Source organism: Lycorma delicatula, chromosome 3 (assembly GCF_047948215.1).
Source record: "Lycorma delicatula isolate Av1 chromosome 3, ASM4794821v1, whole genome shotgun sequence".
In the NCBI taxonomy this organism is placed as follows: domain Eukaryota; kingdom Metazoa; phylum Arthropoda; class Insecta; order Hemiptera; family Fulgoridae; genus Lycorma; species Lycorma delicatula.
In genome coordinates, this window is record NC_134457.1 from 75,505,141 (window position 1) to 75,516,785 (window position 11,645).

Genomic DNA, 11,645 nt, shown 5'->3' on the forward strand with positions numbered 1-11,645 from the left:
AACTATAGGTTGTATTAATTATACTCATTTACAGAAGGGAACAGCAGATACATTTATTTGGACAGTAAGCTTAATGATGCTGAAAAAAACAACATTAGTGACAAACAACTGGCATATCATTTTGACATATTAGTTGCGGTCAGTAAGAACACAATTTTATCTTTTTTTTTACAAGAATCTACAGTGAAATATTATTTTTATTTTTATTTATTAGTTTTTTTTAAATTTTTATAGAACACTATTATTTCTGCCATGATAACAGATTCAGTATGATATAACTTATTTCTTCATCAAAGCATAAACGAAATTAGCCTCTTTAATGTTTGGTTTAAATCCTCTATTTTCATTTTAACTTAATCATTTAGAACGCATTAAATTAATATGAGAAAAAAAGGATTTTAACTACTGTATTGAATGACCATGTATCGAAGTAATGGATATAATACACTTCTATTAGTTTCCATTTTTTCTCTGTACCTCTTCTCCAGTGCAGAATATCGCCTTCAGAGAAGGGGTTAACATTTTTTTTAAATAAGCTGGTGTCTTTGTTTATAGAGGAGGAGGTATTCTTAATGTGTGGTTGTGAATATCCATACCAATCTGCAGGTCATCAACATGATGTGGAGTGCATCTTCAAGATGTACAGTGCTATAATTGTGAGGATCTCCTATGTCTCAAACATGTCTTTGCAAGTGTCCATATGGTCTAACTTTGCAAGTGTTCTTGCTAATCTTTTGTGAAGTCATCATGAACTAAGATTTCCTGGGAAAACGTTCCTCAAATTGTAATATCATGTTAAGTATGTTTTTCATAGAAAGCAAAGTAGATGAAATTTAGTGGTTATGCTATTAACTTGCTCTATCCATTTTATACCTTCAGTAGTAACAATTATAAAATTAAAAATAAAGTACATAGTCCTTAACCTAAATCTGTATTGCATCAACAATTTTCATTATTTTATACAATTTAATTAGCAGACCATTTTCAAATAAATCACTGAACACTGGTTCAGTGGCTTTGATAATTTATATAAAAATTATTGTAATCAATTAGTTGATTTTATTTAAAAAATATTCCCATATTACTGGTTGTATTGTAGATAAATTTGTGTGTTATCATGGGAAATATTAACAAAGGCTACTACAATAATGTATACTTACATATTAAGAAAAATAATTAAAAGACAACTTCATTATTAAAAATCATAAATTGTTTTTTCTGTGTATAGTTATATAAAAATAATATTAAGATACTTACATTTAGTGCAAACAGTTTCTTTCTATAAGGATATTTAGTTATTATAGGACACATAAAGTGATGTAATCTGTATTAAAAACAGTTCTTTTTTTAAATAACATAGATATAAATTTGTTATACTTAGTTAAAAGTTTACACAAGAAGCATGCATTTTATATTCATATTGTCATATATAACCAGCTGTAGAAGGAATTCTGTGCTTGACTATCCAGAACTAAGAAAGTTGAGTAATATTAAAAAATGTACAATACATAAAAAAAATTAAATGAACTATTATAATCTAAATTTATTGATGATGCCACCTCAGTCATCTTTATTTACCAACTAATTACACAAGTATTCAACAGAAAACATTAACTTTTCTGCAATAAACTAAAAATTACGTTCTAATTGATAACAAATTTTTCATTACATTTCAGGGATCTGATACAGTTTCTTCAGTGACATCTTATACCTTATTAATGCTAGCTATGCATTCAGAATGGCAAGAGAAAGTACATAAAGAACTGGATGATATATATGGAGATAGTGACTGTGATGTAACAATAGATGACATTAATAAAATGGAAATTTTAGATATGGTTATTAAAGAAGGAATGAGAACATGTGGTCCAGTAAATAGCCTCCGACAGATAGATGAAGACACTGAATGTGGTGAGTAACAGCCAAACCAATAAAACATACAGAGAAGTCGTAAAATATATTAGTTCACTGTATAATTGTGCCACAAGTAATAATGTATATATCTTTCATATATAAACAATTTCTTTAGATTTAGTGTAAAAAGACGGATGGGAATTGCAGGGACATAATAAAAGAAAAAATCTACACACAAACACATTTGTTTCAGAAGAAAATGGGTAAAAATACTTTATTGCTAATGCTGAGAAAAGAAATGTGGAATATATAGAACATTTGCATGACCTGGTATATGTTTGGGCTTTTATAGTCACAATGAGAAATGGTCAGTTTGTGAACTTACCTGTGAAACAAGAAAACCTCAGATTCTGCCATGGGAACTGCAACTCACATGGTCCAAGGTTGGAAGTTTGAGGAAAGTGGTAGGTTGCATAACATCATACTTATCATCTGCCAATCCCAGCAGAAAAATTCAACCTATATTGGGAACCATATATGTAGGAACATAGAACCCAGAAGATAAAAATGGAAGAGAAGTGCTGGATTTTTTAAAACAATGCCTGTTGTTAGTTAATTGTTGCTTATAAGACAAATAACCTCCAGTGTGAGCAAAAACATCCGTTCATCTGTGTTGCTCTCCACTGATAAACTCCAAGAATGTGGGCAGCCAAACAGAAAGTAGGTTTTGGACTACTAGAAACTTGTTTGCTCAGATAGTGCATTACATTGGCTGGGAATGGAATAAATCCTTTTAGACAGAAAGAGAATGGAGATGGTGTTCTCATTATCACTGGGGAACAAAAAATAATTTTTTTTTTCAGCAAGAGAAATATGTGATTCTGATGGTTTTATCTGTCCCTACTATCCCATTCACACAAAAAACAACAGTACTTTATGTAACCAAGCTGCAGATCAAGAATAAGCGCAATTACCTTTCAAATCATCACAAATATTCAATTCATTCACTGCATATTGAAACTTTTACAATATAAATTTAAAGATTTTATATGTTTCTTTCATACTAGCAGAGTGAGCCACAGGTACTGATGGGAATTTATTGCCATTATGCAGAAACACAGCTTTTAAACTAACTTAGAAGAATCGATGAACAAGTGCCATTCTGTTGGGTTATGTTCATTACAAAATGTCTCCTTAAGAGAAGAAATGTGATTACAAAATGTTAAGCCATTTTCTTAAGAAAAATAGTTTTTAGATTCAGAATGAAGATTACGATAAGTACATATCTTTGTATTCTTTTGAAGAAGATTCCATACTTTTAGCCAAGAAGCAAGCATTTCAGACTGTTTTTTGGATAACTTTAAATCTCGTATGAGATCTTTAAGATTTTCTTGGATCAGTAAATAGGGCTCAGATGAACTGCTTTGTTCAAAAGTTCAATCAGAATCTGTTTCTTTTTGTCAAATCATCAGAATCTGTTTCTTTTTCTTCCTTACTTCCATCAGACAATGAGCTCTCTTCATCTAATGTCATATGTTCTTGAGGCTTTGGTATGGGCAATTCTTGGCAATGTGGAACTGGTTTTGTTGCAGATTGCAAGTTAGGGTACACCATTGTATGATTTGATTTTGACATAGTGCCTTTAATGTTAGTTAAGCAGAAATAACAGTTAGAAGAGTGATCTTTGGGTTCCCTCCAAACCATAGGGATAGCAAATGGCATGTGGCAGGTGCTATTTTTCCATGCAGTGAGAATCCTAGAACACGATAAAAAACAGATATGTGAGGCCCAGGCCCTTGTTTGATTCCCGATTTACACCCAAAATATATTTAATAACACCTTTTTTACTAATGGAGTAAGGTTTCACCTTTTGGACTTGCATCACTTCACCACATACATAACAAAAATTGTTAGGATGATTAAAACAAATTCTAGGCATTTTGTAACTAATGACTAATTAAAACAATAAAGTTGTAGTGTGTAGTACACAATAATTCAGACACACAAAGCACTCACAATGATGTGTTTACTGGTTCAATACTATCTCACAACTGGCATTGTTCTGATGATTGTGTGCTACACTAGATCACATTTGTACATGTCTATACATGTGCTGAACCTGCACAACAGTAGCAACACTACCCTTTGAATTAGCTTATTTGGTTCAATCATATTTACAATGCTCTAGGAGCTTTTACTTGACAATGGACAAATGGATGAAAAAACATGTTAAAATATTTAAAAAAAAATTAAAATAACAAAAAAAACTGTGGGTGATGGAGAAATTCTGAATACATATTTAAAAACAGGATAGTCAATCTTTAATATCACCTACTGATGTGAAAGAAATGATAATGCTCATAAAAAACCGGAAAGCCCCAGTAGTTGATATGTGCAAAATTTTTGGTGCAAGTGTTTATCTTCTGTTCATTCCAGTCTTGCCAAACTTTATACTGCGATCTTTAAAGATGCAGGTTCCTTGCCCAAATTTTTCATGCAGATAATAACATATCTCATCCCTAAAACTGCTCTTGTCATGAATGACCCACCTTAAGAACTGACCAATAAACCTGCCTTGCTACCATGTACAAGATCTTCACAGCTATTCTGCATGGTGCAATGGTGCATCTGAATAAGTACTAAATAAAAGTACTGAATATAAGTCTAAATAAGTATTGAATAAGTACATCTGAATAAGTAATAGTGGAGAAACAGGAAGGGTGTTGCCAGAGTAGCACAGGTTGCAGGGAGCTTTTAGTGATTGATAGCGTAACATTTAGTAAGGCAAGGAAGAATTGAGTAAGGCAAGGAAGGTCAATATAGATTATAAGAAAGCCTTTGATGTTGTACTGCACACATTACTAAGAGAGGTATTTGCTACGCACAAAATCCATTCAATCAAGTTCTGGGTAAAAGTTATGGAAACATGGACTACAGACCTACTACGGGCCTTCCTAATAAATCACCTTCTAAATCAGGGAGATGGAAATATATAAAATGTTATATAATGTTATATAATATCTTTCCTTTCAGGAAGATTTCCTAAGTGGTGTCTGGTTTTATATGGCATTTAACCCTCTGTCAGCGTTAAAAGAATCTAACAGGATTTGATTGTAGAAATATAATCTACATCACCTCTTGTATGTGGATGACATAAAGAAATCTGATCAAATTAGTTGAGAGATTCAGAATAGAGTTTTTGTCTAGACAATTGCCAAGCCATTGTTCTGAGAAAGGGTCAGTGGGCTCAACTAAAATTATACAGTGTGTCTAGCATGGATGCTCCTGTCCTAATTGCAGTTCTGCAATGAAGAGAAATCTATAATCACTTAGGTTTAACTCAAGATGTGGGAATTAACCACATCTGCAAGCTGTTATGAAATCTCAGTTAAGTAGCTACTATGAGGCACTTGTAATTAATGTCTTTGCTGCAACATTGATAAGTTACACCTTCGGAATCATAAATGGTTAACAGTTGGTAGATGAAAGATTAATAATTTGATTAAAAACCTTTCCACTAATTTATGTAAAATACAATTGAAAAATTTCTTTTAAAGAGACAACATTACTCTGTACATGATTTGTAAACCTGTGAATGATATAAGTGTATTTTGGACCTGTCTATAATCCTTATATTTTAGACACTTTGTATGGTCCACCTTCCAGATCTTTGCCATAACACTGCGAAGTTGAGGTAGTTACTTCACTGGCAGTTACTTCCTCTCCCAGTTGTTGGGAAGGGAAACACAGTCACAGCCAAATTGCACAAAGTTGTTGTTTAACAACCAACCAAAGCTCCCACAACTGACATTCTTGATACAAGTAACATTCTCAAGCAAGCTGCGGAAATTGCTACTCTCTTAAGAATATATTTCATTTTAATTTTTATTTCTTGAAAAGTAACTAAGCAACAGGCTACTTCAGTGATGGCAAACATTTTTAGGAGGGGGACCAAAGAAAAAACTTTTGGAAGACCAATCTAATTTATTAAAAACAATAATGGTAATTTTACAAAACTCTTATAATACTAAGCCCAAATACTTTCTTAAATAATGCTTGAAAGATTATGAAGGAGGATATGGCGAATGAAACTGAGACAGCATTTCTAAATTTTCTCATAATCTGGTTTGAACTGGGATGCACTCATTCTCAAAGTGAAGTTAAATGCTTATCTGTCAGTCTGTTTCTAATACAACTCTTTCAAAGTTTCATTGTAGAAAACACCTGATCACACATGTAGGATGAAGGAAACATGACCAGTAACTTTCTAGGCATGAGATATCAGATTTGGGAACCTCGATTTCAACAAGAACTCGTAGAAATCAATTTTGGGATATTAAGAAACAACTATTTGAGTTGAATGTTTCATTGCTACTCAATTAATTCAAGTTGCATTTCTGGTTTCACAGTTCACATTAAAAGGCATACTGAAAATAAGCAAGTCTTTTTCAGTGGTGCTGAAATTTTGAAATCTTTTTCAAATGCTCCACAGAATCTTATCAGACTATCCTCTTAGCTCCTAAGTTTGTCCTTCACCACTGGGACCGTTGAATTTAACCTCGGGAAGTGATCAAGTCATTCTTAGGTAGCTATGATGGTTTTTTTTTCAAGGTCCGATCGGTCATGAAATTAAAACCACAGTGAAAATAAAAATTTTTTTATTTTTTAAAAAGTACTTACATAGTTACGCTATTTCTCTACATAGTCGCCACTCTGATTTAGACATTTGTCATAGTGTGGCACCAACTTTCCAATACCCTCGTCATAGAACGAAGCTGCCTGTGTTTTCAGCCATGTTTCTACACTGGTCTGCAGCTTGATGTCTGTGCCAAAATGTTATCCTCCTAGCCAGCGTTTCATGTGAGCAAAGAGGTGAAAATCAGATGGAGCCAAGTCCGGGCTGTGTGGTGGGTGATCAAACAGTTCCCAATGAAAACGCTGCAGGAGCTTCTTTGTTACAGCTGCAGTGTGCGGCCGAGCATTGTCATGGAGAAAGACAATGCCTGATGACAACATTCCTCTCCGCTTATTCTGAACTGCCCTTCGTAGATGTTGAAGAGTCACGCAGTATGAGGCTGCAGTGATAGTCGTGCCACGTTCCATGAATTCCACCAAGAGAACTCTATTCTGGTGCCAGAACACAGTGCCATACACTTTCTGTTGGAGAAGGTTCGCTTGAACTTCTTTGGTTTACTGGGAGAATAAGAATGCATCCACTGTTTGGATTGTTCTTTTGTTTCCTCAGTTTCGTAATGGACCCTTGTCTCGTCCCCTGTGACAATTTTGTTAAAAAAATCTTCTCCTTCATTGTGGTAACACTGGAGAAATGTTAGGGAGGCGTCCATTCTCATTGTTTTGTGATAATTGGACAGCATCTTGGGTAACCATCTCGCACACAGTTTGCTGTACTGATGTCTCCCACTCAAAATGGTGTAGAGAGCTGACCTTGAAATTTCAGGAAATGAATCGCTCAATACAGAAATTGTGAACTGATGATTTTTTCGAATCGCTTCATCCATTCGCTCAATGAGATCATCGGTTGAGACTCGCTTCCGTCCCTGACCGCCTGCATCATGAACATCTGCACGTCCTGCACCATTGTTGCACTTTGCTGTCACTCATTGAAGTTTCACCGTACACATTACTTATTCGTGGATGAATTTCAGCTGCATTACACCCCTAAGCCTGAAGAGATCGAATTACCTCATGCACTTCACACTTGGCGGGAGATGCTATTGTTGTAGACATGTTTACATGCTATCTGCGTGTTCAGAACTAAATGAAGTGATGCGGCATGATTGAAGGTTATACTAAAGACACTGCACAACACAATGCGCAAAGATTCATCCGATTTTTGTGCGGGTTTTTATTTCGCGACCAATCGGACCTTAAAAAAATAACCCTCGTAGTTTGCAAACAGAACAAATTGTGGTTTGAAACCTCTCAGATGGCCTAGATATCATTGATAAATTGATAATTTCTTTATATCTTGACATTCATCATGCTTCATTCAACTTGTAGCAGACAAGATATGAAAAAAATACAGTCCCAAAGTCAAGCAACATCTTCCAGCATTTCACACTACATACCACTGTTTCCCATGGAAGAATGAGACTGTTTCATCTTTCAGCTGCAAAACTCGCTCGAAGATGCATGCTAAGCCATCTTACTTTTGAGTACATCAGAGTATGCAAATTGGATGGAGTCAAGAAAATCTTGAAATTGGCTATGAGTTAGTGCTTGTGATTAAATAGTATTATTAAGCTTCACTATGACATCAAACAATGACAGGTTTTATATTCAAGGTATATTTACACAGTGCGTCTTGATATATGATGCAATGAAGCAACGCAAGATTGTTCTTGGAATATTCTTGATTAAAGATCCCAACAAATCAAAAATTTTTCTTGAATAAACTTTATGTTGTTTATTTGACATCTTAGGTCTGAAATGTACCATGACTATACAAAAAAAAACGTAGCAAACAGTTATAGCAACAGTATGACAGATCTGAATCAAGAATCGTGGTGTTAGTATCCAAATGCTTTGGAGAGAGTACAGCGAGGAAGCTCCATGCCAGTTTTACTTTTTGCTTCAAAATTATCAGCTGCCAGTGCTTCACTCTCAGATTTTAACATAACATTCCAATGGTTGTGGATAAGTAAATAAATTAGTCTGGGTCACTAAGCTAAACATAAAAAGGAGAAAAAATAAAAAAATAATTCAAAATTACTTATTTTCCTTAATTCGTCTTCTTTTCATTCATCAGATTAGGAATCATGTCTCGGGCCAGAAAGAACCTTTTTTGGGGGCTACATCTGGTCCAAGGGCTGTTTGCCATCAGTGAGCTATTCAATTAAAGTTCTTGTTTAAAATACAGATTATATAATTTTGAAGAGATGAAATAGCATAACAGTTAAGAAATTAAAACTAGTTTTCTGTAATGTTTCCAGTACCTAAATATTGTAGTTTTAATTCATTTACCAACCTGAGCAAGCAAATCAAGTATGTCTTATATCAAGTAAATCTCGATAGATGACATCAAACAATGACTTGAAACAAATTATATGAAAATGGCATATAATTTAAAAAAGTTATATGAATGATATTATCTTTTTACAATTCTTTTTTGCCCTTTATGCTTTTGAAATTTTTTGTAAAAAAGAAGTCTAGAAAAGAACTTATAATTTTCAGTAGCATAAAACCTAAAAATGCAAAATATGTTATTAAAAGTTTTATAAATAAAGCTTTTACACAATAATTGCAATCAGTAATGGCATTTAATTATCAAAGTTTTGAGCAAAGTTAGCTCACAAAATACTGTAAAGAGTGCAATAACTGTAAGTTTTGTAAAGTAATTTTTGCACAAGTTGGAAGAAGTACTTTAGTCAAGGAACTTGTACTGTTGAGGGAATTATATTGTTGTAGCACAAAATAAACACATGCAACTGACTGAAGACTTGTCTTTTACTGCATAATGGTTCATTTCCATTAAACATATATGCTCCCACTACATCTCTTCTCTTCTCTAACACCAACATACACATAGAGGCAAGTAAAATGGACTACTGATGATCCTCAATCAACTATGCTTTCAAAAATTAGACTTAAAGTAACTACATTCATGTTTAGGCTAATTAGCACTCTTCAATTAGTCCCGTAGTGAAGTGTAATACTCCCTGTTAATGGTCTTGCCTTTTTCTAGGTAGTTTGTTAGTACCACACCACGAGAACCCGAAAACACCATAGCCTTGAGTTTTCCTCCAGATGGAACTGCTTTCACTTTCTTTGGACCACTTCATTGAAATGAAATCAAACAAATGGCAGCAGTCCAAGAAATGGCATGGACTGTTGTTTGGTCTGTGGATTGTAATGTTGAACGACTGTTTGTTATGATGATTATCATGTTTTATCTACTGTAATACAAGGTTGATGAAATTCTGCAGAATCTCGTTTAAATAAGTCTAAATATCCTTGAGAAGTGTTCAGCCAAATTCTTTTTTGGTCAAATAAACGGAGCACCCATCAAGTGGAAAGCTTTTTCATACCCAAAATGTTAAGTGTACTATAGTGGCCACAGTTATTGGGAGTCGACGATCATTTAATTCAGTGGTGTAAATTTTTGTGAAGTTTCCTGGGTCATAGAGTTTTTGGCATCCCCATTGTTCTTCATACGACCACGTTTAAATTCGGAAAATAGGGGCAGCTCACTTTTTTAAAGTAGAAAACGAAAGGGAAGCATTATTTAAAGTGGAATCTAAAGGAGGGGAGGGGGGTTATTGGGCTAAATCTTTTAAAACAAAGTATTTTATATCAGCTCGAACTTGAATTTTATCTATTTTTCAGAAAATGTCAAAATTGTTTGCTTTATTCGAATGTCACAAACGAGCAACTAAACTTACGCGGTCACTTCAGATCTAATAAAGAATCTGTATTTTGTATTTCTCTATTGGCCATTGACATAAATGGATTAAAATTAATTAGCTGTTTACAGTTTTGAATATCACTTACCGTGGATTTGAAAGGAGCCAAAAATTATCAATTCGACATATGAATTTTGTTCTTATGGGAGTAATCAACTCAGATCTTGACAAAAATATTTTTTTTTTTAGGTTTTTTGGTTTTTATTTTATTTTATTCTTTGAAACTCTCTGAATACTGTGGTATAATTAATTACTTTATTTAAGTGATGGTGTTTTAGGGCAAAAAAAAGTTAGTGACAAGGGTAAAAATGGTAGGAAAACCGCTCAAATCACTAATTTTCAAACAGGTTTTCCTCAACTCATGTGAGAGGTAGCTCATTTAAAAGCTGGCTAAAAGTTTTTCTTTCTTTTTGGTTCACCAATCGACCACTGTTTCGCGATATTGTGTTTTGTGGTTAGAGTAAACGATTTTTGTGTTGTTAGTATGCACTTGTGATGTTCTTAGTACTTTATTATATCGTGAAATAATAACCTAATTATGGAACCATATTTATTGTTTTTAGTTTTTCAATCATTTTGCTCAATAAGAACATGATTTCTGTAATTGTGAAACCTAGGTTAAGCCGTGCTAATCTCTCTGAATTATACAAAATATTCAATATAAAAACAACCAAATAAACAAATTCTAACAAAAAAATTACCATCATTAAACAAAAAGTAGTAAATATAACCCCAAAAACAAATAAATCCATAACCCCGATTTGTGAATTTTTGGAAATCGTTCGAATAGACAAGGCAAACATTAGGTTTTTTATTAGGTTAAGTTTAATTATATTTTTATATTCGTGTGTAAGAAAAAACACTGGGAAAAAAAGCAATCCATTGTGCAACGATTTAGCAGTAGGCATGTTTCCAGAAAAACATAAACCCAAAAAAGCTATACAACAAGTTTACATAGATATATTTGGCGCATTTGCAGCAAGTCCAAGAATGGTTTATGGAAACTGAGACTGATTAGTTGCTGAAGCTCAGTTTAATTTTGGTGATATAGCAACAATAAAAAAAATGAAAAGAGCTGGAATATCTCCTGGAAAAAAGTTACATTAGGAAAAAAGTTACATCCAGTTACGTTAGGAAGAGCGATACTAAATGGAAGCAAAGATAAAATGGCTAGATCTGAGGAATATAAAGAAAGAAAACTACTTTTGAGGGTTAGAAACATAAAAGAAGAGGAAAACGAACAAAAAAGTAAGAAGTAACTTATGGAGATGGACATTTTTAAAGTTATTTTCTGGTAAATGATAAAAAAATATTTTTACTTTATGGCTTAATTATTGAAAATTAAAATTTCTCAAGTTTAAACATTTT